Below are 22,230 nucleotides of genomic sequence, written 5' to 3'. Positions count from 1 at the left end.
AAGGAATCTGACTTTCAGTATTTCTTATAGGCCAGGTGAACTGGTTATGAACTCTGCCAGTTGTTGTTTATCTATAAATGCTTTAATTTCTCCCTCATTTTTTAAGGAGCATTTTATGGATAAAAATATTAAGTTGACTTTGTTTCTCTTTTAGCACTTTGAAATACATTGTCTTACTGTCTTTTGGACTCTAAGCTTTCATATAAGAAATTCCCTGATAATCACATCAAAAATTGCTTGTATGTGATAAGTCATTTATTTCTTGTTGCTTTCAAGATTTTCTATCTTTGTCCTTAAGTTGGTTATACTGTGCTTCATTGTGAGTCTCTTTTGGTTTATCCTAGTTATAATTCATTGAACTTCATCAAATTAAGGAGTTTCTGGTCATTATTTCTTATAATAATTTTCTCTTTGTTGTATTTTCTCTTATTATTTGGGATCCCCATAATGTATACTTGTCTGCTTGACAGTGTTTCACAGGTCCCATATGCTGTGCTCACTTTACTTTTTTTTTTTTTTCTCCTGGTCCTTAAACTCAGTAATTTCAAATGTCTTATCTTCAATCCATTGGTTCTGTCTTCTTCCTGCTTAAATCTGCAGTTTAATTGCTCTAGTAAATTTTCATTTAATTTATTATATTTTTCAGCCTCAGGTTGTTTATATTTTTATGTCTATTTCTTTTATATACTTATTTTATTCCTATATTATTTTTCCATTTTAATTTTGTTCTTTGTCTGTATTTTCCCTTAATTCTTTGAGCATATTTAAGACAGATAATTTAAAGTCAGATTAGATAATTATAAGGTATCAATATAAAATTCCCTGACCTTGATTACTTACTGTGGTTATTTAAGGAAGTGTTCTTATTCTTAGGATACATGCAGTAAAACATTTAAGGGTAAAAAAATTAAGGCACTAATTTTTACAAATTCAAAAATAATCAGTTTTCATTTATTAAAATGTATCTTTGAAATACTGACAAAGAGTAATAGTTAGGTAGAGGGACAAAAATCCAAATTGATATAGCTTTTAGATTTAATTTTATTAAAGTTGGAGGAAAGTATGAGACTAATGATTAGGAAGTACTTTAAGAAATGAATATGTAAGTATTCAGACTTTTGCATATTCATTTTTATATTTGTTAGTCTGGGTAATTATCTGACATGTAACACTATTAAAGTTAAGTAGCTTACCAAATCAACATTCACACTCTCAGTATTTAGCAAATTATATGAAATATATAGAAATGGGTTTTAGAAAAATCATCAGTCTAGCTCACCCAGGGCAAAAATTCCAAATGATTGACTGTCATTAACTAAAATAAAGAAAAGGGAGAAAACGTGATGACATGATTCTAGATATATATCTTTATAAAAAACACTTCCTTAATATAATGAAAATTTCTTAATAAGCAATTAATTTAACTGGAACTATGAGGTGCCTAGCTAGCTCAGTCAGTGGGATATACAACTCTTGATCTCAGGATTATAAATTTGAGCACCACACTGAGTACAGAGATTACTTAAAAAAAAAAAAAATCTCAAATAAATAAGAGTAGAACCATAGATATACCTACTGATTGCCCACAAAAACACTTTTGAATTATTAACTACTAGTGAATGAAATCATTGCACTATATCAGAAGCAGAGTTCCAATGTTGGAATGCCTGTCTTTATAGTCTCTCCACTCTGTACCAGCTATGTGAACTTGGGCAAGGTGTTTTACCTTCCAAGTTCACTGATTCATAATTTGCATAACAAAAATAATAAAGATACATCCTTCCTAGAGATGTTGCATGTGCTCTATGAGTTAATGCGGGTAAATTTTCATTACCTAGAAACATTAAGTTCTCACTAAGTATAAATCATTTCCTCACCAATGTCATGGACTAATTTGCAGAGTTGCAATATGTTTATTGATTGTGTATTGCTAGATCCACAACTTTGTTAATTAAATGGTACTAAGTGCATGATGTACATGTCAAATATCAACACATATGTAACATTTTTTAATGAGAAGTCAAATCAAGGAAAAAAATATGTGTGTGTGTGTGTGTGTGTGTGAATATGCATGTGCATATACACATGTATATGTTTCTATAAACATGTGCATAAAAATGACTTCTGGGAGAAATCCATGCAAACTGGTCAAAAAAGGTCATCTTTCTAAGGGAAGTAATGGAAAATTTAATTTTTTCTTTATATTTTAATGTATGATTATATATGTTAAGTATGAAAATTTTCTTTTCTCAAAAAAAAAAAATGATAACATATCTTTAGTGAAAACCCATAAACAAACACAGACAAGCACCACCACAAAATATTGCAGCCAGAACACTTGTCCTGGAAGAGACAGCTGTGGAAGATGAAAAACCTCCAAAGATTTTTCAAATTTACTTTCTCTTCTATCATGTGGAAAAGAGCTGAAAGGAACTTGAGAAGGTTAAGAGGTCCTTGACCTTTGAGTAGCTAGTGAACACAAAGGAAACTCAGTCTCACTGGAAAATAACAAAGGGGAAGGGGGAGTTAATGAGGAATGAAGTTATGTAATGTAGACCTAAGCATAGTGCACTGGTCAAGATTTGGATATCTAAGCAGAACAGAAAGAGATGTTATTTTTTTCAATGACTAGTACTTAACTGCATTATTAACTGTATTATCTTGTATTATTCTGAATAGTGGCCAGATAGGTAAATATTACCATCTCTACTTTAGAGATGAAACTCAAAATCAAAGAGTCTAATTATTGCTGGTCACTAGTAGGTATTTTCTTGACATTGATTCTAATTTTTTTTTAAGAGTTACTTATTTGAGAGAGAGAGAGAGAGAGAGAGAGTGCAACAAGGGGGAGGGACAAAGGGAGAGAGAATCCCAAGCAAACTCCTACTGAGTATGGAGCTGAAGTAGGGCTTGATTTCATGACCCTGAGATCATGATATGAGACAGAACCAAGAGTTGGAGGCTCAACCAACTGAGCAACTCAGGCTCCCCTGATACTGACTTAAAATAGAATATTTCTATTTACATTTGCTTCTGAGTTCTACTGACATACCAAAAAAAACTGTGTTTTCTATGATACTTGTTATCTATAGCAAAATATCTCATTATTGTATGTACTAATAGTATGGTCAACTGATTAACTTCTATTGTAGTTTTATGATAACACACTGTGATGACAATCTCATCTTCTTTTCTAATATTTACACACCTGATTTTTAAAATTTAATTACATTAGTATTTCTAATCCAATATTGATTGATAAGATTTTAACAGGATTTAACAACATTTTAGAGAACTAATGTTTATAAGTGAGCTTATAGTGTGAGAGATGTGTAGATTATGTATGAATATGTATATGTCTACATTCATAGATATATGGTAGAGTTGTCTGATTTGGACATAAAAATTTAAAATGAGTGGGAATAGTTCCATCATACCTGAAATAGTTAATATTACATGAAAGCTAGGGGAGGAGTAAGATGGCGGAGAAGGAGCAGGCGGAAACGACATCGGGTAGCAGGAGATCAGCTAGATAGCTTATCTAACCATTGTGAACACCTACAAATCCAACAGGAAATCAAAGAGAAGAAGAGCAACAATTCTAGAAACAGAAAATCGATCACTTTCTGAAAGGTAGGACCTGCGGAGAAGTGAATCCAAAACGATGGGAATATAGACCCCGGGGGGAGGGTCTGGCTCCCGGCAAGCGGCGGAGAAACGGAGCACAAAATCGGGACTTTTAAAAGTCTGCTCCACTGGGAGACATAGCTCCAGAGGCTAAACCGGGCGGAAACATGCGGGGTCAGCATAACCCCAAGTCCTGCGGGATCACAGAAGGACTAGGGGTGTCTGAGTGCCATAGAGCTCGCAAGTATTAGAGCGGGGAAGCCAGCTACAGTGACAAAGCCGAGGAGTGAGCTCTAAGCCCGGGGTTACCTTGTGCCAGTCGCAGGCTGGGTGGGCTCGGAGCACGGCTGGAGGCCACGGAGACAGAAGCGACCAGGCGCTTTTCTCCAGTTTCCAGCAATTGACTGCTTTCCTCAAGGTGCGACCGCAGGCCAGGGAGGCAGGGCGGTTGGGCACTTCTCTCTGAGGGCACACTGAGGAGCGGAACCCCAAGCTCTCGGCTCCTTCAGGCCAAGAGATTGGGAGGCCACCATCTTCATTCCCATCCTCCGGAACTCTACGGAAGGCGCTCAGGGAACAAAAGCTCGTGAAAGCAAACCCGAGCGGATTACTTAGCCCGGCCCCTGGCAAGGGCGGTACAATTCCACCTGCAGCAAAGACACTTGAGAATCACTACAACAGGCCCCTCCCCCAGAAGATCAACAAGAAACCCATCCAAAACCAACTTCGCTCACCAAAAACAGTGGAATTCCACAGCAGGAGAAAGCAAATCTTACCTGGACAAAATGACAAGGCAGAAAAACTCACCTCAAAAAAAAAAAAAAAAAAAAAAAGAACAAGAGGCAGTACCGAAGGCTGGAGACCTAATCAATATGGACATTGGTAATATGACAGATCTAGAGTTCAGAATGATGATTCTCAAGGTTCTAGCCGGGCTCAAAAAAGGCATAGAAGATATTAGAGAAACCCTCTCCAGAGAGATAAAAGCCTTTTCTGGAGAAATAAAAGAACTAAAATCTAACCAAGTTGAAATCAAAAAAGCTATTAATGAGGTGCAATCAAAAATGGAAGCTCTCACTGCTAGGATAAATGAGGCAGAAGAAAGAATTAGTGACATAGAAGACCAAATGACAGAGAATAAAGAAGCTGAGCAAAAGAGAGACAAACAAATACGGGACCATGAGGAGAGAATTCGAGAGATAAGCGACACCAAAAGACGACACAACATTAGAATAATTGGGATTCCGGAAGAAGAAGAAAGAGAAAGGGGAGCAGAAGGTATATTGGAGACAATTATTGGAGAGAATTTCTCTAATATGGCAAAGGGAACAAACATCAAAATCCAGGAGATGCTAAGAACACCCCTCAAAATCAATAAATTAGGTCCACAACTCGTAACCTGATAGTAAAATTTACAAGTCTTAGCGACAAAGAGAAAATCCTGAAAGCAACCTGGGAAAAGAAGTCTGTAACATACAAGGGTAAAAACATTAGATGGGCAACGGACCTATCCACAGAGACCTGGCAGGCCAGAAAGAACTGGCATGATATATTCAGAGCACTAAACGAGAAAAACATGCAGCCAAGAATACTTTATCCGGCTAGGCTATCATTGAAAATAGAAGGAGAGATAAAGAGCTTCCAGGACAAACAAAAGCTGAAAGAATGTGCAAACACCAAACCAGCTCCACAGGAAATAATGAAAGGGGTCCTCTAAGCAAAGAGAGACCCTAAAAGTAATAGATCAGAAAGAAACAGAGACAATATACAGTAACAGTCACCTTACAGGCAATACAATGGCACTACATTCATATCTCTCAATAGTTACCCTGAATGTTAATGGGCTCAATGCCCCAATCAAAAGACACAGGGTATCAGAATGGATAAAAAAACAAAACCCATCAATATGCTGCCTACAAGAAACTCATTTTAGACCCGAAGACACCTCCAGATTTAAAGTGAGGAGGTGGAAAACAATGTACCATACTAATGGACATCAGAAGAAAGCTGGGGTGGCAATCCTTATATCAGATCAATTAGATTTCAAGCCAAAGACTATAATAAGAGATGAGGAAGGACCCTATATCATACTCAAAGGGTCTGTCCAACAAGAAGACGTAACAATCTTAAATATCTATGCCCCTAACGTGGGAACAGCCAACTATATAAACCAATTAATAACAAAATCAAAGAAATACATCGACAGTAATACAATAATAGCAGGGCACTTTAACACTCCCCTCACTGAAATGGACAGATCATCTAAGCAAAAGATCAACAAGGAAATAAAGGCCTTAAATGACACACTGGACCAGATGGACATCACAGATATCTTCAGAACATTCCATCCCAAAGCAACAGAATATACATTCTTCTCTAGTGCACACAGAACATTCTCCAGAATAGATCACATCCTGGGTCATAAATCAGGTCTCAACCAGTATCAAAAGATAGGGATCATTCCATGCATATTTTCAGACGACAACGCTCTGAAGCTAGAACTCAATCACAAGAGGAAATTTGGAAACAACCCAAATACATGGAGACTAAACAGCATCCTTCTTAAAAATGAGTATATCAACCAGGAAATTAAAGAAGAACTGAATAAAATCATGGAAACAAATGATAATGAAAACACAACAGTTCAAAACCTGTGGGACACAACAAGGGCAGTCCTGAGTGGAAAATATATAGCAGTAAAAGCCTTTCTCAAGAAACAAGAAAGGTCTCAAATACACAACCTAACCCTACACCTAAAGGAGCTGGAGAGAGAACAACAAAGAAAGCCTAAACCCAGCAGGAGAAGAGAAATCATAAAGATCAGAGCAGAAATCAATGAAATAGAAACTAAAAAAACAATAGAACAAATCAACAAAACTAGGAGCTGGTTCTTTGAAAGAATTAATAAGATTGACAAACCCCTGGCCAGACTTATCAAAAAGAAAAGAGAAAGGACACAAATAAATAAAATCATGAATGAAAGAGGAGAGATCACAACCAACACCAAAGAAATACAAACAATTACAAGAACATACTAAGAGCAACTCTACGCCAACAAATTTGACAATCTGGAAGAAACGGATACATTTCTAGAGACATATAAACTACCCCAAGTGAACCAGGAAGAAATAGATAACCTGGACAGACCCATAACCAGTAAGGAGATTGAAACAGTCATCACAAATCTCCAAACAAACAAAAGTCCAGGACCAGATGGCTTCCCAGGGGAATTGTACCAAACATTTAAAGAAGAATTAATTCCTATTCTCCTGAAACTGTTCCAAAAAATAGAATGAAAGGAAAACTTCCAACTCATTCTATGAGGCTAGCGTCACCTTGATCCCAAAACCAGACAAGGATCCCACCAAAAAAGAGAGTTACAGACCAATATCCTTGATGTCCACAGATGCGAAAATTCTCACCAAAATACTGGCCAATAGGATCCAACAGTAGATTAAAAGGATTATTCACCACGACCAAGTGGGATTTATTCCAGGGCTGCAAGGTTGGTTCAACATCCGCAAATCCATCAATGTGATACAATACATTAATAAAAGAAAGAGTAAGAACCATATGATGCTCTCAATAGATGCTGAAAAAGCATTTGACAAAGTGCAGCATCCCTTTCTGATTAAAACTCTTCAAAGTGTAGGGATAGAAGGCACATACCTCAATATTATCAAAGTCATCTATCAAAAACCCACCGCAAATATCATTCTCAATGGAGAAAAACTGAAAGCTTTTCCGCTAAGGTCAGGAATACGGCAGGGATGTCCATTATCACCACTGCTGTTCAACATTGTTCTAGAAGTCCTAGCCTCAGCAATCAGACAACAAAAAGAAATTAAAGGCATCCAAATTGGCAAAGAAGAAGTCAAACTATCACTCTTTGCAGATGATATGATACTCTATGTGGAAAACCCAAAAGGCTCCACTCCAAAACTGCTAGAACTTAAAGAGCAATTCAGTAAAGTGTCAGGATATAAAGTCAATGCACAGAAATCCATCGCATTTCTTTACACTAACAACAAGACAGAAGAAAGAGAAATTGAGGAGTCAGTCCCATTTACAATCGCACCCCAAACCATAAGATACCTAGGAATAAATCTAACCAAAGAGGCAAAGAATCTATACTCAGAAAACTATAAAGTACTCATGAAAGAAATTGAGGAAGACACAAAGAAATGGAAAAATATTCCATGCTCATGGATTGGAAGAACAAATATTGTGAAAATGTCTATTCCACCTATAGCAATCTGCACATTTAATGCAATCCCTATCCAAATCCCAACCACTTTTTTTAAAGAAATGGAACAAATAATCCTAAAATTTATATGGAACCAGAAAAGACCTCGAGTAGCCAAAGGAATATTGAAAAAGAAAGCCAAAGTCGGTGGCATCACAATTCCAGACTTTAAGCTCTATTACAAAGCTGTCATCATCAAGACAGTATGGTACTGGCACAAAAACAGACATATAGACCAATGGAACAGAATAGAGAGCCCAGAAATAGACCCTAAACTCTATGGTCAACTAATCTTCGACAAAGCAGGAAAGAATATCCAATGGAAAAAAGACAGCCTCTTCAACAAATGGTGCTGGGAAAATTGGACAGCCACTTGCAGAAAAATGAAATTGGATTATTTCCTTACACCACACATGAAAATAGACTCAAAATGGATGAAGGACCTCAATGTGAGAAAGGAATCTATTAAAATCCTTGAGGAGAATGCAGGCAGAAACCTCTTCGACCTCAACCACAGCAACTTCTTCCTAGGAACATCGCCAATGGCAACAGAAGCAAGGGCCAACATGAACTATTGGGATTTCATCAAGATCAAAAGCTTTTGCACAGCAAAGGAAACAGTTAACAAAACCAAAAGACAACGGACAGAATGGGAGAAGATATTTGCAAACGACATAGCAGATAAAGGGCTAGTATCCAAAATCTATAAAGAGCTTGTCAAACTCAATATCCAAAGAACAAATAATCCAGTCAAGAAATGGGCAGAGGACATGAACAGACATTTCTGCAAAGAAGACATCCAGATGGCCAACAGACACATGAAAAAGTGCTTCACATCACTCAGCATCAGGGAAATACAAATCAAAACCACAATGAGATACCACCTCACACCCGTCAGAATGGCTAAAATTAACAAGTCAAGAAATGACAGATGCTGGCGAGGATGCGGTGAGAGGGGAACCCTCCTACACTGCTGGTGGGAATGCAAGCTGGTGCAACCACTCTGGAAAACAGTGTGGAGGTTCCTCAAAAAACTGAAAATAGAGCTACCCTACGACCCAGCAATTGCACTACTGGGTATATATCCTAAAGATACATACGTGGTGCTCCGAAGGGGCACGTGCACCCGAATGTTTATAGCAGCAATGTCCACAATAGCCAAACTGTGGAAAGAGCCTAGATGTCCATCAACAGATGAATGGATAAAGAAGAAGTGGTATATATACACAATGGAATACTATGCAACCATCAAAAGACATGATATCTTGCCATTTGCAACAACGTGGATGGAACTAGAGGTTATCATGCTTAGCAAAATAAGTGAATCGGAGAAAGACAACTATCATATGATCTCTTTGATATGAGGAAGTGGAGATGCAATGCGGGGGGACTTGGGGGGAACTAGGAAAAAAAATGAAAAGATGGGATTGGGAGGGAGACAAACCATAAAAGACTCAATCTCAAAAAACAGACTGAGGGTTACTGGGGGGAGGGGGACGGGAGTGGGTGGTGGGGATATGGAGATTGGGGAGGGTATGTGCTATGATGAGTGCTGTGAAATGTGTAAACCTAGCAATTCACAGACCTGTACCCCTGGGGATAAAAATACATTATATGTTTATTAAAATAAAAAAATTTGATTTTTATAGATATAGATATAGTTTTCAGCTATATAGATATAGATCTATATATATAGATCTATATCTATAGATCTATAGATATATATAGATCTATATCTATAGATCTATAGATATAGATCTGTATCTATAGATAGATCTATATATAGATATATAATATATAATATATCTATATATATCTGTTTCCTTATTAATATATATATAGATATATCTCTCTATATAGATCTATATATAGATCTATAGATATATAGATGTATAGGCCCTTCCAAGAGCACCAGGTGACACATTTTTCTCAGTGTGGAACGCATAGACAATACCTTAGGCCACAAAAGAGTTTAATATAATTGATTGAAATCAATCACTAGTATCCTTTCTGCTCACAATAGAATGAAACTAGAAATCGATAGTAGGAATACTAGGAAATTCAGAGAGGATGCAGGATGCTGAAGAATAAGAGGACCTCGTATCATCTGGTCCTTTGAATTTAGCTGGATAGCTATCAAGCCATTATGAAAACCCAGAAATTCAGTCTGAGATATAAGAAAATATATCTGGAATTCTGCAAGTAGAAAAGTGACTGCTTTTTCAAGTTAGGACGTGTGGAAATGTGAATCTCCAGGCAGATATCAGAAGATAAATGGAGGGGAGAGGGACCCTCCATTAGACTACTGAAAAATGATACAGCCCCAGAGGGCAAAATTGGAACTCTCAGAAATCTGTTCCAGTGAGAGAAAGGGCTGTTCCTTTCTGAAAAAGGCTCAGAGTATGAAAAGGACAGAATCTTAATTGGATCAGTGTGTTCTCAAGATCCCAGGAGTCACAAAACTAACAGGAGTGCCTGAGCTGGTAGAGGGCCCAAAGAGTGGGGAAACTGGTTACAGTCAGCAAGCATAGGAGGGGACCCTCAGGTTGGGTCACCAGAATCATTGAGCCTGGCCAATTGGGTGAATGCTTTCCACCTGAGCACTGTGAAAATGATAGGAATGCATGGATAGTCTGCCACTCCCTGTGAGGGACAAAACAAGTGCACCCATGGCTGGGCATCATCTGTCAGGGCTCCAGCCCTGGAAAGGACAATAGAGTGACACTCAGCCATCCCCCAGGAATGGTGGAGCAGGTACATGCACAGGCCCACAAATGGTTTCAACCCCAGGGCAAACAAAGAGCAGTAACGTGGGTCCCTCAGACTCCCCCTGGGAGGATCACTGTGGGCACACACTGCAGGAGTCTGTGGAGTTTGACATACAAAAATGAAAACTGTCCCAAAGGGTTTACTGAAGAAGGAGACCCACTATCTTTCGGCTGTGGGCTGGAGATCAGGGCACAGCCATTTTTATTGTGATCCTCTTAAGAAGCAAGGAAAGCCTTCAGAGGGGGGAAAAAAAAAAAAAAGCTACAGGGAAGACCAGCTTACACTGAGCCCAGCCCCTTGGCAAGTGGCAGTGCAACTCTGCCCAAGCAAAGACACTTGAGAAGCGACAAAGCAGACCCTTCATTCAGAAGACCAACTGGAAGAACAGCTGCAAACTAAGTTACAGATCCCACAAGACTGTAAAACTCCAGTGCTAGGGGAAAATAATATATAGAACTCAAAGTTGTTTTTTTTTTTCTCATGATTTGTTTATCTTTCAGTCTAAAATTTTGCATTTCATTTTTTTCTTTTTTCCTATTTCAACCAGTTTCTTATTTTATCAACTCTGTATTTTAAGTCTCTTTTTAACTTTTATTTTTTACAACTACATTTTATAGACATAAACTTCATTTTTGGCTTTTTTTCTGACTATATTCAATTTTTTATTTGTGTATATATAGATATAAATATGTAAAAGTTTGCTGTCTTTGTAATTTTGGGATTTCGTGTCTTCTAACACATAGACCAAGACTCACTCAGGAACAAGTGGATCACTCTGCTTTGTCCACCCTGTGAGATTATATTCTCTTTCCCCCTCCTGTTCTTGTTTTTTTTGGTATTTTTCTCTCTTTCTTTTTTTCTTTTTTGTTCTGTTTTGCTTTGTTTTTGTTTGCTTTTCTATTTTGGTTTCTGAATGCTTTGGATTTGTCTAGAGTGTATTTTGCTTGGGCCGTGGTGGATATTTTTGGTTCTGTTCACTTGCTCACCCATGTTACTCTTGCAAAAATAACTAAAAGGAGGAATTCACAACAAAAGAAAGAACCAGAAGTAATGTCCTCTGCTACATATTTAATCAACATGAATATAAGTAAGATGCCAAAGATGGAATTTAGGATGACAATTGTAAAGTTCATAGCTGGACATGAAAAAAAAAAAACGGGTAAAAACAGAGACTCTCTTAGTACAGAAATGAGATCTAATCAGACCATAGTTAAAAATGTTATAACTGAAATGCAGTCTAAATCACATGATCTAACATAGGGTGAGTGAGGCAGAAAAGAGAGTAAATGATTTAGAAGACAGACTGACAGGAAGGAAAGAAGTTGAAGAAAAGAGAAAAACAACTAATAGCCCATGAACAAAGAGAAATTAATGATGCCAGAAATGTACCAATGTCAGAATTATTGAGGTGCCTAAGGGCAAAGAAAGAGAGAGATGGCCAGAAAGTATAATTGAGCAAATCATAGCTAAGAACTTCCCTAATCTGGGGTAGGAAACAAATATTCATCTCCAAAAGGCAGAGAGGACCACTCCCAGAATCAATAAAAATAGATCAACACCCTGACATATAATAGTGAAGGTTGCAAAATTTTAGAGAGAAAAAGAGAATCCCAATAGCACCTGAAGACAAGAGGCTCCTTACTTACAGAGGGAGGAACATCAGACTAACATCAAACCTAACCACAGAAACCTGGAAGGCCAGCCTGGCATAATATATTCAGGGTACTCAATTAGAAGAACACGGAGCCAAGAATACTTTATCCAGAAAGGCTGTCATTCAGAATGCAAGGAGAGATAAAGAACTTCCAGGAAAGACAGAAACTGAAAGAATATGTGACCACCAAGTTAGCCCTTACAAGAAATACTAAGGGGTATCCTGAAAGTGAAAAAAGAGCCCAGAAGTAACATAGACAAGGGGAAAAACAAAAAATACAAAAACAAAACAAAACAAACAACAAACAAACAAACAACAAAACAAAACAAAAACCAACCCGAAAAAATCTATAGAAACAGGGACTTTACAAGCAATGCGATGACACTAAATTCATACTTTCCCATAGTTACTATTAATGTAAATGGACTAAATGCTCCAATCAAAAGACACAGGGTATCAGACTGGACAAAAAAGCAACACCCATCAACATGCTATCTACAAAAGACTCATTTTAGATTTAAAGTCACCTCCAGATTGAAAGTGAGGGGATGGAGAACAATTTACCACACTAGTGGACCTCAAAAGAAAGCTGGGGTAGCAATCCTCATATCAGACAAATTTGATTTTAAACCAAAGACTGTAGTAAGGGATGAAGAGGGACACTATATTATACGTAAAGGGTTTATAAAACAAGAAGATCTAACAATTGTAAATAATTATACCCTCAACATGGGTGCAGCCAATTCTATAAACCAATTAATAACCAAAGTAAAGAAACACATTGTTAATAATGCTTTATTTATAGGGGACTTCAACATCTCACTCACAACAATGGATAGATCATCTAAGCAGAAGATCAACAAGGAAATATTGACTTTGAATGACACACTGAACCAGATGTACTTCACAGATATATACAGAACATTCCTTCTTAAAGCAACAGAATACTCATTCTTCTCAAGTGAACGTGAAACTTTTTCAGAATAGGTCACATAGAGGGTCACAAATCAGGACTCAACTAGTACCAAAAGAATGAGATTATTCCAGGCATATTTTCAGACCACAATGCTTTGAAATATGAACTCAGTTAAAAGAAGAAATTTGGAAGGAACTCAAATATTTAGAGTTTATAAAGCATCATATTAAAGGATAAATGTGTCAACCAGGAAATTAAAGAATTTTAAAAAAATCATATTAAAGGATAAATCATATTAAAGGATAAATGTGTCAACCAGGAAATTAAAGAATTTTTAAAAAATCATGGAAAGTAATGGGAATGAAAACACATCTGTTCAAAACCTTTGGATTACAGCAAAGGTGGTCCTAAGAGGGAAGTACATTACAATACAAGCCTCTCTCAAAAAATTAGAAAAATCTCAAATACAAAAGCTAACCTTACACCTAAAGGGCCTGGGGAAAGTGCAGCAAATAAAACCTAAACCAAACAGGAGAAGAGAAATAATAAAGATTAGAGCAGAAATCAATGAAATAGAAACTAGAAGAGCAATAAAATGAAACTAGAAGCTGGTTCTTTGAAAGAGTTAATAAGATTGATAAACCTCTGGCCAGACTTATCCAAAAGAAAAGAGAAATGGCGCAAATTAACAAAATCATGAAGAAAGGGGAGAGATCATAACCAATATCAAGGAAATACAAACAATTGTGAGAACATATTATGAGCAACTGTATGGCAACAAATTAGACATTCACGAAGAAATGGATGCATTCCTGGAAATTCATAAACTACCAAAACTAAAATAGGAAGAAATAGACAATCTGAACAGACCAATAATCAGCAAGGAAATTGAAGCACTAATGAAAAACCTCCCAAAAAACAATAGTCCAAGGCCATATGGCTTCCCAGGGGAATTCTAGCAAATACTTAGAGAAGAAATAATACTATTTTATTGAGGCTTTTTCAAAAAAATTGAAATATAAGGAAAACTCTCAAACTTGTTCAATGAGGCCAACATTACCATGATCCCCAAACCAAAGACCCAACCAAAAAGTATAGAACTTCAGACCACTATCCCTGAAGCACATGGATGCCAAAATACTTACTAAGATACTAGCCAATAGGATCCAATAGTAGATGAAAAGGATTATTCACCAAAATCAAGTGGGATTTATTCCTGGGATACAAGGGTGGTTCAAAATTTACAAATCAATCAACATGATAGATCACATTAATAAAAGAAAAGATAAGAACCATATGATTCTCTCATGCAGGAAAAGCATTTAACAAAATGCAGCATTCTTTCTTGATCAAAATTCTTCAAAGCGTAGGGATAGAGAGAACATACCTCAATATCTTAAATCCACCTATGAAAAGCCCACTGCAGGTATCATTCTTAAGGTCAGTTATAGGACAGGGATGCCAACTCTCACCACTATTTTCCAATATAGTATTAGAAATCCTAGCCTCAGCAATCAGACAACAAAAAGAAATAAAAGGCATCCAAACTGGCAAGGAAGAAGTCAAACCCTCACTCTGCAGATTATATGATACTTTATCTGGAAAACCCAAAAGACTCCACCAAAATCTGCTAGAACTCATATAACAATTCAGCAACATGGCAGGATACAAAATCAATCCACAGATATCAGTTGCATTTCTATACACTAACAATGTGACTCAAGAAAGAGAAATTATGGAATTGATCTCATGTATAATTGCACCAAAATTATAAGGTACCTAGGAATAAATCTAACCAAGGAGACAAAAGATCTGTACTCCAAAAACTACAGAACACTTATGAAAGAAATTGAGGAAGACATAAGGAGATGATAAAATAAGCCATGCTTATGGATTGGAAGAAAAAACATTGTGAAAATGTCTATGCTACCCAGAGTAATCACATTCCATGCAACCCCATCAAAATACCACCAACATTTTTCACAGAATGGGAACAAAAAATCCTAAGATTTGTATGGAACCAGAAAAGACCTTAAAAGCCAGGAGAATGTTGAAAAAGAAAACCAAACCTGGGGGCATCGCAATTCTGCACTTCAAGCTTTATTAAAAGCTATGATCATCAAGACATCATGACACTGGCCCGAAAACAGACATATGGATCAATGGAACATGATAGAGAACCCAGATATGTACCCTCAACTCTGTGGTCAACTAATCATTGACAATGCAGGAAAGAATATCCAATGGAAAAGACAATCTCTTTAATAAATGGTGCTGGGAAAATTGGACAGCCATATGCAGAAGAATGAAACTGGACTATTCTCTAACAACATACACAAAGTTAAACTTAAAGTGAATGAAATACCTAAATGTGTGACAGGAATGCATCAAAATCCTTGAAGAGGGGCGCCTGGGTGTCTCAGTGGGTTAAGCCTCTGCCTTCGGCTCAGGTCATGATCTCAGGGTCCTGGGATCCAGTCCCACATGGGGCTTTCTGCTCAGCGGGGAGCCTCTGCTTCCTCCTCTCTCTCTCTCTCTCTGCCTGCCTCTCTGCCTACTTGTGATCTCTCTCTGTCAAATAAATAAATAAAATCTTTAAAAAAAAAAAAATCCTTGAGGGGAACACAGGCAGCAACCTCTTTGACCTCAGCTGCAGTAATTTCTTGCAAGACTCGTCCCTAACAGCAAGGGAAACAAAAGAGAAGTGAACTATTGGGACTTCATCAAGATAAAAAGCTTTTGCACATCAAAGGAAACAGTCACAAAACTAAAAGGCAAACTATGGAATGGGAGAAGATGTTTGCAAATGACATAGCAGATAAAGGGCTGGTTTCCACGATCTCTAAAGAACTTATCAAACTCAACATCCAAAAAACAAATAATCCAGTCAAGAAAGGGGCAGAAGTCATGGACAGTCCTTTCTTCAAAGAAGACATACAAGTGGCCAATAGACAAATGAAAAATACTCCATATCACTTGTTATCAGGGAAATACAAATCAAAACCACATTGAGATCTACCTTACACCAGTTAGAATGGCTAAAATCAATAAGATAGGAAACAACAAATGTTGGCAAGGATGTGGAGAAAGGGGAACACTGTTACACTCTTGTTGGGAATTAAAGCTAGTACAGCCGTTCTGGCAAACAGTATGGAGGTTCCTCAAGACGTTTAAAATAGAACTACTCTATGACCCATCAATTACACTACTAGACATTTAACCCAAAGATAGAGATGTAGTGAAACAATGGGGCACCTGCACATCAATGTTCAGAGCAGCAATGTCCACAATAGCCAAACTACGGAAGGAGCTGAGATGGTCTTCAACAGATGAATGGATAAGAAAGATGTGGTTTATATATACAATGGAATATTACTCAGCTATCAGGAAAGATGAATACCTATCCTTTACATTGATGTGGATGGAACAGGAGGGCATTATGCTAAGTGAAATAAGTCAATCAGAGAAAGATAATTATATAGTTTCACTCATATGTGTGATATTAGAAATAGTACAGAGGATCATAGGGGAAGGAAGGGAAAACTGAATGGGAAGAAATCAGAGAGGGAGGCAAACCATGAGAGACTCCTGACTCTGGGAAACAAACTGAGGGTTGTGGAAGGGGAGGTGGGTGGGGGGATGTGGTAACTGGGTGATGGGAATCAAGAAGGGTACATGATGTGATGATCACTGGGTGTTACAAGCAACTGATCAATCAATGAACACTGCATCTGAAACTAATGATGTTCTGTATGTTTGTTAATTGAATTTAAACAAAACAAAGGGGGACACCTGGGTGGCTCAGTTGGCTAAGCCTCTGCCTTCAGCTCAGGTCATGGTCTCAGGGTCCTGGGATCAAGCCCCTCTCTCTCTCTCTCTCTTTGCCTCTCTCTCTTTGCCTGCCTCTCTGCCTATTTGTGATCTCTCTCTGTCAAATAAATAAATAAAATATTTTTAAAAACTTAAATAAATAAATAAATAAAATAAAGGAACACTAGGAAATTCACAAATATGTGGAAATTAAACAACACCCTCTTAATCAGTAGTTCAAAGAAGAAATCTGAAGAGAAATTAGAAAACACCTTCACAGAAACTAAAGTGAAAACACAACATACCCAAACTTATAAGATGGAGCAAAAGCAGTGCTAAGAAAGAAATTTATGGCTGTAAATGTATGCATTGAAAAAAGGAATATCTCAAATTAATAACCTGACTTTACAATTTAAACAATTAGAGGATGAAGAGCAAACTAAATCAAAAGTTATCAAAGAAAACAGATTAATAGAGATTAAAATGCAAATAAATACAGAATAGTAAAATAGGAGAGAAATTCAACAAAACCCAAAATTGGTTTTTACAGAAGGTCAACAAAATTGAAAAACCTCTGGCTACATAAATTAAAGGAAAAAGAGAAGACTCGAATTACTAAAATCACAGAGTAGGGGCATTACCAAAATTTTACAAAAATAAAAACGAGAATACCAAGAACAATTGTATGCCAGCAGAATGGATATCTTAGATGAAATGGACAAGTTCCAACAAACACATGATCTATCAAAACTGACTGAAGAATAAGTAGAAAGTCTGAATCAACCTCTACTAGTAAGAAGATGGAATTATTACATAATCATAAACCTCTAAATAAAGAGTTCAGGACCAGATGATTTCACTGGTGAATTTTACCAAACATTTAAAGAATTAACGCCAATACTTTTGAAACTGTCCCAAAAGATTGAAAACACATTCTGTAAGGCCAACATTATCCTGATATCCAATCAAAGGCATTACAAGAAATGAAAATTACAGACCAATATCCCATATGAACATAGATGCCCATGTATTCAACAAAAAGCTAGCAAACTAGTTGCACCGTTAGTTTCCTTCCTCCCTAACCTGTGGCTTACCTGCTCTGCCCAGCCACCAGCCACATGGGCCTTCTTTCTGTTTCTGAAATATGTAAAGCTCCTCTCTCTTAGAATATTTATACTTCCTGATGTTTCTCCATATGGTGGCCCCTCTTAGATAGTTTTCTTCCATATTCCTTTTCATCATTTAATCCCCCAGTTCCAGTAAAATTATCCTATTTGCTATATATTGATTTACGTCCTTACTAACTTTTCATTTCTCCTCACCTTAGTCTGAGTTTCCTTAGAGTGAGGTCCTTGACAATGCCTACCTGAAATAGTGCTTTGCATTGAATAAATTCCCAACACCAATTTGGTCATAGAAGGAAGATCTTTTAGGTAATCTACAAAAATTTCCTTTTCTCTTTAATAGATGAAGAAACCATATCTCTTGAATATTTTACCCTTTTTGGGTTTTTCACAGTCTTACACAGAGGACTTCCCATCCTCTAATTCCAGTCATTCCCTTGCACATCACACTCAGCAAACTGATCCCATGATCCACTGCCAACTCCACTATAATCTCACATTTTATCAGTGAATTTTTGTGATTTATTTGCTTTTGTAGAAAAGCCATAGAGTTTACCATTCTGCCCTGTACTTTTACTTCCCATATCATTGCTTTTTTGTCTGCTTCCTTAGGTGTTATTTTGTCTTCTGGATATAAGTTCTCTTAATGCGTTGCTTGCCGTAAAGCATTTTCACTATAGTCCTCCCACTACAACCAGAGTCTCTTTTCTGCAAAACACCAGTAAGTATGTACCTACAGTGCTTATTTTATCAAAGAGGCATATAGCTTCTTTAGGATAATACAAGCATAGCACCTCTGTGGCATGTAAACTCATCTTCCTAAATTCCCCAGTATCATTTCTGCTTCATCTCCTGCTCTGTCTCCGTGCACAGTGTGCCCGGTGACTGTGCACAGCCCTCATCTCCAGTGTTCCTCTGTAGTCCCTTTACATGCTCTGCTTTGAGGACACCCTTGCCTCTGCTGGAGGCTGACCCAGTTCAAACATAGTGAGCTTTGAGGAACTTTCCCTGATTTTCATTTAGACTTAGCACTTTCTCCTTTTTTTTTTTTTTAACTACTTAAGGTATTCTTTTGAAAAATAAATATATTCTTGTACCAATCAGAAGAAATTCATTTTATAAATAGAAATAAGGGAGGACCCTTCTCTTTAGTCTGAAGACTCCCAAGTCCCAGAGCTCTTTTATGGCTTTTCCTGTGGTGTCTTACCTGACCTATGAATTCTCTTCTAGAAGATTTAAAGTTATTTTGAGTATATAGCAGTATTTCTAATGTTTTACATATATATACATATTTCTTTAGAAATATAAATATACAAAATATTTTTGTATATATATAATCAGTGACTGTATCAGTCACTGAAATACAAACAGGAAAATACATATTTTGAACATGAAAAATATAAAACAATAGGAATGAACATTGATTTATAGCTTATAAGTAATGTTTTATAGATTATCATTAAAGTTTCCTCATCCCATCTTTTATTGTTGAATTCTTGGACACACCTTACATTGTCTATTTCTTCAGCCCTTTAATCTGAGCTGGGATGTGAATATTTTGAAAAATAGGGTATAGCAGAAGTGTTCCTCAGATATTTCTGGGCTTAGTCATAACAAACTTAACTGCTTCTACATTGATCTCTGAGTCCTGAGCACCAAGTACGTAGGCTAGTTGCTGTGCTGGGGAGACTACACGGAGATGAAGAGTCTGGCCTTTATCTTTAACCCACAAGGCAACAGATGTGAGAGAAAAACTGTTTTCCATGCTCCAGACTGGTCCAGCTGCTGGCTGACTATTGGTAAACTTGTTCTGTTGGTGCCATGTGTAGAAGAATCTCCCACTTGAGCCCTTCTCCTATTATGACCCGTAGAATCATGAGATATAAACATAAAACTAAATGATTTTTTAAAAATCATTTAGTTTTTAGGTAGTTTGTTTTTGGTCAATTGCTCAGACATTTCCAATTTATAGTAAACAAATTAGGTGTTAAAACACTGAACTACTTCCTAAGGCTATCTATCCAGCTAGTAGTGAAATACTCTTGCAGCTTCTTCTATCTAAGTTCTGGGCACTCTCTGTACTTTGCAGCATCTGTACTATTTAGATATTTATCTGTTTCTATTTGCCGACATTATATAGCACGTAGTGGAAATAGAGGAGCATTCTAGTGTAAAGTTCTAGGTGTAATTATAAATAGGGTTGCCAGATTTAGCAAATTCAAATATAGGTATACTGTTAAATTGGACTTTCAGATAAACAAAGGATTTTTTTTCAAGTATAAGTATGTCCGCTGTAAAGTATGTCAAGTATAAGTATGTCCGATGTATAAGTAAATTTCGTATTTACTTATACTAAAAGAAAAATAATGGTTGTTCATCTGATATAAACTTAAATTGATGGTCTTGTACTTTATCTAGCAAATCTAAACATAGAGAAAATATTTAGTTAGACTTGGGAAGAATCCTTGAGCTCTGAAACTCAACATTCTAACTCATAAAAGGAGGTAATTATTTACCACATAGGAGGATTAAGAAGATAAAATGAGACTGCTTGAAGGAATTCCTACATTTATGTCTGCCTTAACTTCAATGCTGGGGAAACACTGATTCAACTTTAAACAGTCTCATTCTGATTCTGAATCTTAACCTTTTTCTGTATATTAGAGCCTCACAAATATACTTTATCATCTTTTTTTTTTCTCTTCCATGGCTGCTGCATTCAGAAATACATGTATTTATCAAGGGTTCACTAAAATCCTGTACTGAGTTTGATCAAATTATATTGAATAGTATAAATAAGTTCATACATATATACATTCACTTTCATGTAATACTATTTAATAGCATATAATTTTAACCTTTGAACTAGTTCTTGACATTATCAACATTTTGACATGAGAAAACAGAGGTTCATTGAACTGAGGCTACTTGATAAGACCCAACAGATAGTAAACACACTTTGAGGAAGAAATGAAAGGAAATGAGTGTCTTTTGAAATTTCTGCAATACAAAAAGGATAACAAATGCCCATCTTCATATTGCTACCTGCTATTTGGAAAAGTCACTTTTTTTTCTTCTTTAAAGAACTCCCATGAGTGCAACTCTGTCAAATGTCTGTTAGCAAAAGAAGGATTTTCCAATTGTATCCTATTTTCTGAGACATGATAGGTGAGAAGTCATGCATTCATAAAAGTCACCACAAAGAATTTGTGTTGTATAGATAAAAAGGGCTCAAACACTTAGTGCTATTTTTCAATAAGAAAACCAACCACTTGAACCAAATATGTTTCCTGGGCACACAGACTCTTGGACAATAAAATTATTTTTAGGGCATAAGTCAGGCCCTTCTTTGCTCATCCAGAATGACAACTTGAATATCCCACTTAATCATGGGCTTTTGAAGATCCATCTGCAAGCATTTAATAAACAGCCAACAAGAGATATATAGTACAATTCAACAATATATAAAACCAGAGCTTTGCGCTTGACAGAAACTGGAAGGAGTGTCTAGTTCAGACTCCCATTTCATAGAAAATAGAATTGAAGTGCATAGAAGTCCACTGAAATAAGGTCACACAAATCATCAGTGTCAAAGAAAATTAACTTAATGAGTACTCATGAATAATTGGTACATGATTAGTCCAGTGTTAGCAGTTTTGGTGGTCTGGTTTCCTCAGACCTTTTCTTAAGTTTCTAAACTACTCAAACTGCATATGCAATAAATTTTAGGCAGAATGAACATATGGTATTTTTTATTTTAAGCTGGTAGCATAGTCTTAGGTATCATCTTTGTACTAGTGTCTCCAGAATCCATAGCTCCAGAGCACCTTTACGAGTTCCAGACCCGTAAACTCTACTCTGAATTTGACACATCCTTGTCAGTGTGCCACAGGTGTTTCAAACTAAGCATGCACAAAATTCCTATATGTAGCTTTTCCCGCACAACACGCACTCATGAGTTGTGTTTGCCTTTTTTCCCAAGGGCACTTAGGCACAAAACATAATTAAATTGGATTTAAAGAAGATAACACTTCCAAATCTCAGGTATAGGTTATTTTTTCCTTCTATTTTGAAGTCCCAGCTT

Source organism: Martes martes (genome assembly GCF_963455335.1).
Source record: "Martes martes genome assembly, chromosome: 3".
NCBI lineage: Eukaryota > Metazoa > Chordata > Mammalia > Carnivora > Mustelidae > Martes > Martes martes.
Note: the sequence above shows the minus strand (reverse complement) of the source record.